Source organism: Alosa sapidissima, chromosome 2 (genome assembly GCF_018492685.1).
Source record: "Alosa sapidissima isolate fAloSap1 chromosome 2, fAloSap1.pri, whole genome shotgun sequence".
Lineage (NCBI taxonomy): Eukaryota > Metazoa > Chordata > Actinopteri > Clupeiformes > Clupeidae > Alosa > Alosa sapidissima.
Window position 1 is genome coordinate 17,103,572 of NC_055958.1, and position 14,768 is coordinate 17,118,339.

A 14,768-nucleotide genomic window follows, 5' to 3' on the forward strand; every position below is an offset into this window, starting at 1 on the left:
TGGTGATTAATGATGACTTTCCAGATCAGTTTGGACACGATGTTCTGCCAACAGTGTCCCTGTTTTTATTAACTCTGAATGAGGACATTTTTTACCATACTTTTTTGCTGTACTTTTTCTTTTGTCTTGTCTTTCCATTCTCCTTTTCGTACCCTTCATCCTGATTTGGTGTTAATTTGTTCCGTCATCTCCACTTTTTCCTCAAGTCTTTTACTTATTGGCAGCATTCTGTTCTCCCCCCTTCCCCTCCCTCTCTCTCTCACACACACACACCCTTCTCTTTCTCTCCCCATGATGCCAGAGCCGGGATCTTCACAACAGATAACAGCACTAATTTCATTAATTATAAACCAATATGTTACTGGGGGCCTCTGGAGAATCCTGGCTCAACACTGGCATCTGGTCCACACGGTGAGTAGGAGAAACAGAGAGAGAGAGAGAAAGAGAGAGAGAGAGAGAGAGAGTGATGGATGGGGGATGCGATGGAGGGTGGAGGATGGGGGGATGGGGGGTATAAAAAGATGCAGGAAAGAGGTGGATGTGGGCGGTAAGGTACGGGAAAGACTGTGAGGTCTATGTCAGCCTTCTCTGTGCTAGTGGGTAGGTTGAGATGGGTCAGTCTTCCCTGTGCTTTGGTCAAGAAGTGTCTGCTAAAAAATTGTAATGTAATGTAGTGGGCAGGTTAAGATGGCCTATATCAGTCTTCTCTATGCTAGTGGGCAGGTTGAGATGGCCTATGTCAGTCTTCACTGTGCTAGTGGGTTGTTTGAGATGGGTCAGTCTTCTCTATGCTAGTAGGCAGGTTGAGATGGTAGGTGCCTGATAGGCAGAGTCTCACAACTGACACAAATTTATCTACAGATTAAAAAAAGCTATGGTAACAGCATTCAAACCAAAAGGTTATCAGATTGATTTTCTACATTCACAAGAAAACAACAGTTCACATATTTGGATCTAAAGATCACATCATGATATCTATAAAAAAAAAAAACACCTCTTGTTTCTCTATGCTTAAAGGAGAATTCCGGTGTGATATTGACCTAAAGTGTATTGAAACATGATACCGAGTGTGAACATATGTCTCATAGCCCATCTCGGCTTGTCCCCTGCACTCCAAAATCTGGCGCTAGTTAGCCGATGCTACCAACAGCTTTTTCAATGGTGGTGCTTCGGCATCGGGCTAGCCATGCAAATAAATCACTGTTTTACACCATTTACGAGGCTCAATGTATCTCCACACTTCATTGGTAGACTTCCGAGGGCCCTGACATTTAAAACGAGACATTGAGAACTTTGAAAAAGCACTGGTAGTTTACTTACAAGACGATTTATACAGACAGTATCTTCACGAAGTTTAGCGTTTGCAGCCATCTTGAATTTAGTCACGATAAGTCGAGCGACGAGTAAGAATGAACAGGTATGATAAGGGATCAGATTCCAAAAATAATTCAGTGGAAATGCATGGATTCCAGTTTAATTCAGTGGAAATGCATTAGTACTGAAATGCAGTAGCAGCAACTGGAATCCATGCATTTCCATGAATTATTTTTGGAATCTGATCCCTTATCATACCTGTTCATTCTTACTCGTCGCTCGACTTATCGTGACTAAATTCAAGATGGCTGCAAACGCTAAACTTCGTGAAGATACTGTCTGTATAAATCGTCTTGTAAGTAAACTACCAGTGCTTTTTCAAAGTTCTCAATGTCTCGTTTTAAATGTCAGGGCCCTCGGAAGTCTACCAATGAAGTGTGGAGATACATTGAGTCTCGTAAATGGTGTAAAACAGTGATTTATTTGCATGGCTAGCCCGATGCCGAAGCACCACCATTGAAAAAGCTGTTGGTAGCATCGGCTAACTAGCGCCAGATTTTGGAGTGCAGGGGACAAGCCGAGATGGGCTATGAGACATACGTTCACACTCGGTATCATGTTTCAATACACTTTAGGTCAATATCACACCGGAATTCTCCTTTAAATCAGTTTTATTTGCGCTGTCAAGAGCACACTCCCATTGTGATTTATCTTCCATAGTCAGAAACACATGTCAGACACAGGCAGATTTGATACACATGTACTAGAGCAGGAGGATCTACAGTACAAAACATACTGTATGAAGGCCACACTGCATGAGTGACAGAGTGATGCTGCTTAGCGTTGTTTTTTCATGCATGGTAGACTATAGTGTATGCAGGACTAGAGCTGGATGAAACTGCGGGTGGAGGTGGTGGGGCAGTAGAACGTGGCGGGGCAGGAGAACGGGGGACTAACAGGTGTGTCCCTCACGCAACACTGGCTCCCACAACGGTGTGCACAACAGCGGCCAATCAGTCGCGCTTCACATCTGCACCGCGGCGTTGTGGGGGATAAATAAATAAGGGAGGCTCATGTGTCTGGGGCATTATTAGTAATTGTGTGTGCAAACTGTTTCACTTTCCTCCTGCCCTGCTCGCAGCTGCCCCACCATCACAGCAGCTGATCAGATGAGTGTGTGTGTGTGTGTGTGTGTGTGTGTGTACTTGTGTGTCTGTGTGAGTGTGTATGTGTGTGTGTGTTTCTGTGTGCATGTGTGTGTCTTGCTCAAATATAGGCAACTGGCCCATTCTGTGCATGGTGTGACTGTACTATGGGAACAAGCCAGTCAGTTCCTCTGATTCTCACTGCTATTCTCCTCACTCTGAATAACACGAAAGACAAATTAGTAAAATTGAGGTACGAACACATGAGATGGACCAGAAGCGTCTCTCAGGCAAATGGAAGTCAGACTTCCCTCAGACGAATGGAAAAACAGAGAGAATGGGAGAAAAATATGAAGAAAGAGAGAGAGAGAAAAAGAGAGAGAGAAAAAGACAGTAATGATATTGATGGTGCATGCAGAGACGCGGTGACCTTGCAGTCCAGAGTTGATGACACAGGGCGCTGACCACAGAGAGCCACTAATGAGCAGTGTGACATCCCAAGCGCCTGTGTGACTGACATCCATATGTACCCGAGTCCACCACTCAGCCCCGTCCTAGTCCGTTGAGATCCCGCTGTTTTAGTGGACTCACCCACTCGAAAATAGAAATATTTTTTGATTGTTGAATGATGTGTTTGCCTGTGCGTCTAGGGCCCTTTCTGCTCTAATTCAACAGCAAGCTCACAGTGACCTCAAATGAGCACGGCAAAGTGAAAACTGCTAATGCTTATGCCTACTATTAAAGATGTAGTTCGCATTTACAACACAAAGTTAGCCCTACAGAGCTGATGTGTCAAGTCCAAGACCAACACAAGGAAAGGAATGAAAGAATACTATTTGACAGTTGTTTTCTATTCACCCCAGATGTTGAATAACTCTCCTTTCTAAACCCTGATAAACATGTAGTGTTCTAAACATGTAGTGATCTAAACATAAGTATAAGTAAGTATAAGTATATATACTCTTTTGATCCTGTGAGGGAAATTTGGTCTCTGCATTTATCCCAATCTGTGAATTAGTGAAACACACAGTGAACACGCTGTGAGGTGAAGCACACACTAATCCCGGCGCAGTGAGCTGCCTGCTACAACAGCGGCGCTCTGGGAGCAGAGAGGGGTTAGGTGCCTTGCTCAAGGGCACTTCAGTCATTCCCAATGGTCGGGGCTCGAACCGGCAACCCTCTGGTTAGAGGTCTGGAGTGCTAACCAGTGGGCCACGGCTGCCCATCTACTGTAGTGTTCTAAACATGTAGTGCTCTAAACATGCTCAAACGTGCTCTAAACGTAGTGTTCTAAACATGTAGTGCTCTAAACATGTACTGTTCTAAACATGTAGTGCTCTAAACATGTAGTGCTTTGAACAGGTCTCCTCTTCACTGTGTCTTATATGTTATTTTCTTGCTGTGAGTCACTTAAATAAATAAAAGCGTCTGCCAAATGAATACATGTAAATGTGCATGTGAACGCTGAACATCTAAAAGGGGATTCCTCGTTCAGCGACAGCTCTGGTCAGTGGGCACAGATACTACAGCAGCATGTGTGAACCAGAGAGTAAACAGAGTTTGCGGCAACAGAGTCCAGGCTTTTATGAAGAGGTCCAGAGACTCCTCTACCTCTGTCCAGTGTTTATAAACTCCTCAAGTGGTTGTAAACTACATGGTGGACAAATACTGGGGCTGTAGCACAGATTTAACAAAAGACGCTGCTTCCTTCTCTGACCCCGAGTCACTTTATGGCAGCACTTGGGGAAACACTGCTTTCAGTTGAATTGTGCTGTTATTTGAGGAATGACTTGTCTAAGCAAGTCAGCGTGTTCAGTAAATACACTGAATTTGTCACATTTTTACTTGCACAATGTTAATAGAATATTTATTGCCAACACAATGGGGTGTCTGTCTTCACAAGTACAGTAATGCCAGAAAGGGAAATCCAAGATGTGAATTGGACATTGGGTGTCTGGCTTTCTCATCTGTTCTGTACTGTGCTCCTGATGACCAAACCTGTGATCATTTAGACAACATGGCCTTCCAAATGGAGAGAACTGGAACAGATTAGAATGTATTCTAATCCAATTAATCACACTCACGAGGCAATGTCCTCCTTTCTTGTGATACAGTTGTGTTTATATACATGTGCAATTTTCAATGTGATTGAACTGGTGACGAGACAGAAATCTGTTGTTTCAGAACAACAAATCTAGTTCCACAACTCTACATCAACATCTAGTTCCACTACTCAATCATATGAGGAGGCCGCGATATCCTTTGAGTCTGGGGTTTCTGCACTGTCACATCAAATCATCTCTGCCGCTCCTCGGCCCTCTTTGTAGCAGCAGTAGATGTCAGCTCGTCGCCCACACTAAAGAATCCACGCAAATAATGTTCTTGTAGGCCTTAAACAGAAGAACCCCTCCATTGGGCCTTCAGCGGGGGCCATATTGTCTGAAGGTCTTGATAGGTTTCATCTTATGAACTACGGGGTGGTTTTACACAGAGTGGTTTGTAGGAATGTCTTCAGTTTAAATTACAACCTATTTTGCACGGAGTTGACAACGGTTGTAACCAGATGCAGATCTCTCCCAGAAACCTTGAGGAACCTTTTCCGTAGGGGTGCATTTCTGCTCTCTGTCCTTGTCCATTACCTAACATTACTGTCATAAAGCGTTATTATTAAAGGTGAAACTTGTGTATAGTGTTGAGCATCGTGGAAGGAAACATAATGACATTGCATTCTTCCATTTGTGTATTTTCTTAATGCTGTAATGTGACCCTGGGAGCTGTGTATATGGTGACTGACAATGTGGGGTATGGTTTCATGGGACAGCCAGGTCCTCCTGCATTTGTTTATGTAAGGCAGGCTCTGGGGTTTGTTCATAAGTTCCTCATGGCACTAAATTACCTTATGTCATTTATCTGGAGTACTGTATGAATGTGTGTGTGTGTGTGTGTGTGTGTGTGTGTGTGTGTGAGAGAGAGAGAGAGAGAGAGCATTGTGTGAGAGAGAAACAGAGAGAGAGAGACAGAGAGTATGTGTGTGTGTGTGTGTGTGTGTGTGTGTGTGTGTGTGTGTGTGTGTGTGTGTGTGTGTGTGTGTGGTATGGAAAGTGTGTATGTGTTTTTTGAGAGAAAAAAGTAGTGTGTACTGTACACACATATGCATGTATGCATATTTCTGTGTCATCACAAGTGCAGGCCTCTCTTTACTGCACAGCAATTACAGAGGTCATGGGAGAGAGGGGTTTCCTGTGTAGACAACATATGTTTACAGCAGGGCTTTGAATACAGTCAAACCCATCGCAACATAGATATATACAACGTACTGTACATACATATTATATTGTGTATGTGCACTGTATGTGTTCTTGTCTCATCATACAAGTTCATAAACAAGTCAATGTGGACACTTGCTACTCTGCAATTAGAGCAGCTTAGATGTTTACATTTTTTTTAATAATCATTTTGTTATTAATGACAGGACTAAACACCTAGTGTACACACACACACACACACACACACACACACACACACACACACACACACATACAGATTATAGTGGTCCATGACTCTTGTCATTCCCTCCAAGTGCAGTCACCAGGGTGAGGCCACAGAAACTGTCCCCATGCCAGCAGTCAGTCCCATACCCATAAACACACACACACACACACACACACACACACACACACACACACAGCACCACCCACAGATGGGCGATTGTGTCCCGGTCGTCCCAGACGTCCAATGATCATGTGTGATGTTGTCTTGCACTGTCTCTCTCTCTCTCTCTCTCTCTCTCTCTCTCTCTTTCTTTTCTCTCCCCCCTATTCCATCGCTCCATGTTTAGTTTTCTTGCATTTTTGTTTGTGAGCCTGTGTGTGGAGAAGTATTTCATTGGCCTCATGCGTGATTGCACTGTCGGGCAGCAACACCCATTTATTACCTCCAGAAAAGCCCTCTATTACGGCTTATTCTATGGCTGCTATATTTACACTGGCATGTCTCGCGCCGGCCAGAGCCAAGAAGCTCACTTTACTGTTCACAGGCTGCGTCTTTACACATTCCACTCTGACCATAATGCCTGCTTTCGCGCTGCCAAAGGATGCACCGACTCTTTAAATCAGTGAGACAGAGTGAGTGAGAGAGAGAGAGAGAGAGTAATTATTATGAGTATAAAATAGTCATGATTTTTAAAGTGACTGTATTTCTTTTGATTAGTGACTGTTCGTGAGAATAACCACTCAATAAACTCAGACATTTAGTGAATGTATGATGTATGCCGTAAACCTTGTTGTCATCTTGTCCTGGGTTAAGGAGTTTGAGCATCTTCCCAGGCCCAAAACGCCCATGCCACACATGCACACACAACACAAACACACTCCAACCATCCACATAAACAACTGCAATTGCTTAATGACACCCTGGCAATGATTCCCATATCTACTATTGAGAAGACAAGGCCATAGTCTTCTAAATTTCTGTGTTAGGGGGTAGTGTGTGTGTGTGTGTGTGTGTGTGTGTGTGTGTGTGTGTGTGTGTGTGTGTGTGTGTGTGTGTGTGTGTGTGTGCGTGTGGGGGGGCTGTACTGGCAACAAATCAATGTAGAGACCGCAGAGAGACAGAATAGTTCCTGACAACCCAACAAAGTCATATTTACCGTGTTTGCAGGCGCCGATTCAATGAATAATACATTCTCCACCTTGATAGAGAGTTTGCAAGCAAAAAAGAGGTAGCTAGAGAGAGATAGAGAGAACACACATGGGAAGCAGAAAAGTGGAGAGAGGTGAATCAAGTAATTTATCATTTGGGCTTAAAATGCACTTATTCCTGGGTCATGAATAATTTGGCGTCACAACACTAATTTTGCATTAGACTAACGATTCACAGTTCAGAAATGCTCCTTAACTCTCCTGGGTTGCCTTTCTGCCTTGTTTTTCCCATTTACTAATGCTTTTTCCACCAAACGCGATGTGCACCAAATATAGGTCATATTGAGAGGGCTTGCACTGGCGGGGAACGGCGGTGGCAGTCCCCTGGTCTCCAGGCGGCCGTATGGGGAGTCCCGGCTGCATTGGCAGGCTCACAGACAGCGGGGCTTCACGCCGCAGCGCTATTAATACAGTCTCTGCCAGTTTAATATTTAATTGTGCTGATGGACTGCATCTGTGCTGCTCCGTGATGCAAACATTATTATACATACTAAGTGGCTTAATTGTAATTAGAGCTGAAAATTTAATTAAACCTAACAATAAAGTAGATCGTCACTAGTTTTTCATCCAGCCAACCCCCCCACCCCCATTCACGGCTTGCAGTTAACTCTTTAGTGCCCAGACTGTTCACCTTCCCCCGTGCACTGTAGAACAGAATGATGACACAAAGGTCTAATACTTAGTTCGGTTTGTATAAATGTGTGTCAAAATTGAAAAAACAATTGCTGAAGCATACCCTTGACCAAGTCGAGAGTGTGATTAGACTGGTCTTCTTGTGAAATCGAGAGTGTGATTTGGTTTCATGTTTGCATGCGAGACAGGGCCTGAGTTTATTTCTCCCAAGATGTGTTTATGAAATATAAGTCTAAAGTGGTACCTCTCTGTATGCGGATACACAAAAGGCCAAGCTCTGGTCTATGTTGAGCAGATAATTCATGATTGGAGGGGGCCAAGCAAATGTCTTAAGTCTAAACACTTGTAGGCTGCATCAAATATCCCTTCATCAGACAGAGGCTTTCCTCTCTCTTCTGCCGGCAGACATAATCTACCCACTAATGACACCATATAAAATGAAAAGTGGCAGTTCTGGCTTAAAAGCATTTTGACCTCACCATGTTTTTCAAAGTGGATTTATTAGGGACTCATATTATGTAGAAACTCTCTCAGATTCATCTCTCTTAAAAATATCCTTCACAGTGGAGCTCATAAGAATTCCGTCTGGCCAAAAACAAGCTGTTTCTCGATGACTTTTAGTTTCCTACAGAATCAGTGAGTGGAGACATAACTATGTTCAGCCACTGCCTCCACAACCCCACAAGCTGCTGACTTCCATGGAGAGGAAGGCAACTTCCTGTTTCAGCCACCCTCAGTTGTGTTACACCATTTGGCAATATCAGTGTGAGTTAAAGAAAAAATCATTTTATATTACAAGACCTTTGCTAATCCACCTGCAGGTCTATGGGATGTCTGGATTTTTCAGTTCAATTCAATTCAAAGCGCTTCATTTGTTCCTAAGGACATTTTACCCGATTCTGTAGGACAGTATATTACAGTACATTAGGTAGTGTCTTACAGTAGTGCATAACACATACACAAAATATGATATCTAAATATCAGACACCTCACCTTCAGTTTCTCCCTCTCCGTTCTCTTTTTCTCTCTGTCTATCTTTCACACACACACAGAGACATGAATATCCCCCACCTCAAAAGGATACAGAAACCCACACACACATACACACACACACACACACACACACACACACACACACACACACACACACAGAGACATGAATACCCCCCACCTCAAAAGGATACAGAAACCCACCCACAACCACACACACACATAAACACACACACACACACACACATTCCCCCCCCCCCCCACACACACACACTCACACACACACACACACACACACACACACACACACACACACATACACACACACACTCACACACACACTGACACACACACACACACACACACACACACACACACACACACACACACACACACACACACACCCCTCCCTCTGGCTCTCTGGCTGTCTGTTTGGCTGTATTATTTATTAGGTGTGAGGCGTGTTAGCGGTGCTGCTGGTGGGCCGGGCCGTAAACAGCTCCGTGTTGGGCGACATGGTTTTGCACTTTCCCAGCAGGCCTGGGGAGGGTGGTCAGGGCCGACCGGAGGCGACAGGCTGCCAAAGAGCGACTCACTAAAGCCTGTCCCCTCGCAGTTGGCCCGACAGCGCACGCCTCTATTGACAAATAAAGCCAGCTCCATTTAATGAATAAATGAGCAGGGCTGCCAATCTACCGCTCAGTGCTGCAGTGTGTGTGTGTGTGTGTGTGTGTGTGTGTGTGTGTGTGTGTCTCTCTCTCTCTCTCTCTCTCTGTGTGTGTTTGTGTGTGTGTGTGAGTGTGTGTGTGTGTATGTGTGTGTGAGTGTGCGTGTGTGTGTGTGTGCGTGTGTGTGTGTGTGTGTGTGTGTGTGTGTGTGTTTGTGTTTGTGTTTGTGTTGTGTGTGTGTGTGTGTGTGTGTGTGTGTGTGTGTGTGTGTGTGTGAGTGTGTCTGTGTATGTGTGTGTACTCAGCGTGAAGACCCATGCTGTTTATCTATCTGGAAAAACATGTATCTGTACTTATTTTTTGCCCTGCTGATAATGTGTCTGGCCGATAATGTGTGTATGGTTTGTGTGTAAGTGTATATGTGTCTGTGCCTAGATGTGTGTCTGTGTGTGTGAGAGAGAGAGTGTTTGTTTGCATGTGCATGCATCTGTGTATTTCTGTGTGTACATGCATGGGTGGATATTGGCTTACGTGGATCTTCTGACATAAACACAAGAGTGTGTCCTTCCTAATAACATGCATCAACACACATTCACGCATATCACTCTAAAGTATGTAAAAAACAGTTTTGAAAGTTAGAAAATAAAACAATTATTAGATTTAAGTCATGCATCTCTCCTGATAATCATCCATTCACCCATAGGCCTACTTGCATCTCACTACCAGCATTCCAGCTTACAGTCACCATTAAGAACCCCCCACCACACCCCGACTCTGGCTCAATGCAGTTCAGTCTTCCTTTGTCAACAATCACTATAACACAAGCAATGACACCTCGGTTGAACGGCACTTCAAATATATGGGCACTCGAATGCCCGGCTCACCTATAATCCTTTTGATTTATCCGCATGGGGCTGTTTTACAAGCCTAATGCTCTGATTAAACTGCACCAGGCTCACACCCGCTGACATTACAGACAGGCACTTTACGCCGAGTGCTGCCCTCGGACCCAACTGCCACTCCACACACATTATTACCACCGCAGGAGGAATAGCAGCAGTGGCAGGAGCAGGAGGTGGGGGTGGAGATGGAGGAGGAGGACAAGGTGGGGGTGGAGGAGAGGAAGAAGAGGATGAGGACAGAAGGAGGAGGTGGAGGAGGTGATGGTGGTGGTGGTGGACGAGAAGGAGGAGGAGGGGGTGGAGGAGGTGGTGGTGGTGATGGACAAGGATAAGGAGGAGGAGGTGGAGGAGGTGGTTGATGGATAAGGAGGAGGAGGAGGAGGAGGGGGTAGAAGAAGTGGTGGATGGGGAGAAGGGGGAGGTGATGGTAGTGAAAGAGGAGGAAGAGGAAGATGAAGAGGAGGTGGAGGACGAGGCGGAGAATTCTGGGAGTCCTGCACCTCTGAGACGGAGTAGTCAGGCGAGAGACCGCTACATTAACCACAGTGACCAACACTGATGTGGTCCAGCAGTACACTGGTCAGATGAATGCAGACAACTGTCTACTAAATGTGGATAGATGGGGTGTCATCTGGAGCAGGGAATGTGTTCAGTGGATACCACACAGATATTGTGAGACAAAATGTGCAAATTTTTTCAATGAAACAATCTCCTCTGGGATGCTTCAGTTACATATTTGACAATTAAACATCCCAAATCATGACTGTTTCTGCTTGATTTTTGAGACATTGAGACATTCGGAAATAACACTTAAACAGTTCCAATACTTAAATGGAACAACGCATACTATTTTTTGATACAATTGATACTAAAATATCAATATTGGAATATTGGAACCGCTGCCACTGTGTGAAACTGGCCATGCTGAGAAACTGGGGATGTTCAGCTGACAGACCGATGTATTGTGCTTGTGTATTACACTGTATGGTGCACAGGACAGCAAGGGCAGTCAGAAAGTGTGTGTGTGTGTGTGTGTGTGTGTGTGTGTGTTTAGGTATAGCACATCTGTGGGCATCGGTGTCTGCTTCAGTGAGTTTGGCAGTGGCCCAGAACACAGACAAGAGGAACAGGGTGGAGAGGAGGGGAGAGGGGAGGAGAGGAGAGGAGAGGAGAAGGGAGGGGAGGAGAAGGGAGGGGAGGAGAAGGGAGGGGAGGAGAGGAGAGGAGAGGAGAGGAGAAGGGAGGGGAGGAGAGGAGAGTGGAGTAGAGGAGAGAAGAGGAGAGGAGAAGGGAGGGGAGGAGAGCAGAGGAGAGGAGAGGAGAGGGGAGGAGAAGGGAGGGGAGGAGAGGAGAGGAGAGGAGAAGGGAGGGGAGGAGAGAAGAGGAGAGGAGAGGAGAGAAGAGGAGAGGAGAAGGGAGGGGAGGAGAAGGGAGGGGAGGAGAAGGGAGGGGAGGAGAGGAGAGGAGAGGAGAGGAGAAGGGAGGGGAGGAGAGGAGAGTGGAGTAGAGGAGAGGAGAGGAGAGGAGAAGGGAGGGGAGGAGAAGGGAGGGGAGGAGAGGAGAGGAGAGGAGAAGGGAGGGGAGGAGAGAAGAGGAGAGGAGAGGAGAGAAGAGGAGAGGAGAAGGGAGGGGAGGAGAGGAGAGTGGAGTAGAGGAGTTGAGAGGAGAGGAGAGAAGAGGGGAGGAGAGGAGAGGAGAGGAGAAGGGAGGGGAGGAGAAGGGAGGGGAGGAGAGAAGAGGAGAGGAGAAGGGAGGGGAGGAGAGGAGAGTGGAGTAGAGGAGTTGAGAGGAGAGGAGAGGAGAGGAGAGGAGAGCAGAGGAGAGGAGAGGAAAGGAGTCGAGAGGAAAGGAGAATTGAGGTGAGGTGAGGTGAGGAGAGGAAAGGAGAGGTAAGAACAGGGGACAAGAGGGCAGAGAGGAGAGCAGAGGAGAGTTGAGGTCAGACTAGAGCACTAGGGGAGTGGGGGAGTGAGTGAGTGAGTGAGTGAGTGAGTGAGTGAGTGGGGGTGTGAGTGAGTGAGTGGGGGAGTGAGTGAGTGGGGGAGTGAGTGAGTGAGTGAGTGAGTGAGTGGGGGAGTGAGTGAGTGAGTGGGGGAGTGAGTGAGTGAGTGGGGGAGTGAGTGAGTGAGTGAGTGGGGGAGTGAGTGAGTGGGGGAGTGAGTGAGTGAGTGAGTGAGTGGGGGAGTGAGTGAGTGAGTGAGTGGGGGAGTGAGTGAGTGAGTGAGTGAGTGAGTGAGTGGGGGAGTGAGTGAGTGAGGGAGTGAGTGAGTGAGTGAGTGGGGGAGTGAGTGAGTGAGTGGGGGAGTGAGTGAGTGAGTGAGTGAGTGAGTGAGTGGGGGAGTGAGTGAGTGAGTGAGTGAGTGGGGGAGTGAGTGAGTGAGTGAGTGAGTGAGTGAGTGGGGGAGTGAGTGGGGGAGTGAGTGAGTGAGTGAGTGAGTGGGGGAGTGAGTGAGTGAGTGAGTGAGTGAGTGAGTGAGTGAGTGAGTGGGGGAGTGAGTGAGTGAGTGAGTGAGTGAGTGAGGGAGTGAGGGAGTGAGGGAGTGAGTGAGTGAGTGAGTGGGGGAGTGAGTGAGTGAGTGAGTGAGTGAGGGAGTGAGTGAGTGAGTGAGTGAGTGAGTGAGTGGGGGAGTGAGTGAGTGAGTGAGTGGGGGAGTGAGTGAGTGCGTGAGTGAGTGAGTGGGGGAGTGTGTGAGTGAGTGAGTGAGTGGGGGAGTGAGTGAGTGAGTGAGTGAGTGGGGGAGTGAGTGAGTGAGTGAGTGGGGGAGTGAGTGAGTGAGTGAGTGAGTGAGTGAGTGGGGGAGTGAGTGAGTGAGTGAGTGAGTGAGTGGGGGAGGGAGTGAGTGAGGGAGTGAGTGAGTGAGTGAGTGAGTGAGTGGGGGAGTGAGTGAGTGAGTGAGTGAGTGAGTGAGTGAGGGAGGGAGTGAGTGAGTGAGTGAGTGAGTGGGGGAGTGAGTGAGTGAGTGAGTGAGTGAGTGAGTGAGTGGGGGAGTGAGTGAGTGAGTGGGGGAGTGAGTGAGTGAGTGAGTGAGTGAGTGGGGGAGTGAGTGAGTGAGTGAGTGAGTGGGGGAGTGAGTGAGTGAGTGAGTGAGTGAGTGAGGGAGTGAGTGAGTGAGTGAGGGAGTGAGTGAGTGAGTGAGTGAGTGAGTGAGTGAGTGAGTGAGTAGGGGAGTGAGTGAGTGAGCGAGTGAGTGGGGGAGTGAGTGAGTGAGTGAGTGAGTGAGTGGGGGAGTGAGTGAGTGAGTGAGTGAGTGAGTGAGTGGGGGAGTGAGTGAGTGAGTGAGTGAGTGAGTGAGTGAGTGAGTGGGGGAGTGAGTGAGTGAGTGAGTGAGTGAGTGAGTGAGTGGGGGAGTGAGTGAGTGAGTGAGTGGGGGAGTGAGTGAGTGACTGAGTGAGTGAGTGAGGGAGTGAGTGAGTGAGGGAGTGAGTGAGTGAGTGAGTGAGTGAGTGAGTGAGTGAGGGAGTGAGTGAGTGAGTGGGGGAGTGAGTGAGTGAGTGAGTGAGTGAGTGAGTGAGTGGGGGAGTGAGTGAGTGAGTGGGGGAGTGAGTGAGTGAGTGAGTGAGTGAGTGGGTGGGGGAGTGAGTGAGTGAGTGAGTGAGTGAGTGAGGGAGTGAGTGAGTGAGTGAGTGAGTGGGGGAGTGAGTGAGTGAGTGAGTGAGTGGGGGAGTGAGTGAGTGAGTGAGTGAGTGAGTGAGTGAGTGGGGGAGTGAGTGAGTGAGTGAGTGAGTGAGTGGGGGAGTGAGTGAGTGAGTGGGGGAGTGAGTGAGTGAGTGAGTGAGTGGGGGAGTGAGTGAGTGAGTGAGTGAGTGAGGGCCTTTCCAATACCAGTCTCTACCCACTCCACTCCCCATCGATTACGGAGTGCACTCCGGTGGGAATCACCCCTCACAGCTAAATGGGGTTCCCTTGATTTAAGCAATAAGCCCCGAGAGGCCATAGGTCACATTGATTTTACAACAGCTAAGGAGCGTTGTTAGGCACGACGTGCAAGCGGAGTCGAGACGCAGCTACTCCCAACTTTTATATCAAGTTTTGGTAGCGCAGTAATATAGAACGAAATGTGGTCAAGGCATTTTACAACGGCATCGAACGTGATTCAGCCAATCACAATCAAGGACCGGAACTATCAGTTTTAGAATAGAGCATGGGGTATAACACCACACTCAGTTTTGGGATGGATTTCAGTCTGCCTAGTGTAAACAGGTTATGACAGAAGCCTAGATCTGTTTACAGGTTTTCCTGTTATGGAAATATGGAATTTGTATAAAACATTCTCCATGACATTCAAAACACACTATCACTTACTGTATCGGTAATTGGTTTTGAATAGCCCTTAGGTAATATGGTGGACCCTCCATGTTACAGTAGCACACAAGAGAGACGGAGAGCAGGTGGCCAGGGGGAGAGGGCGAAGTAAC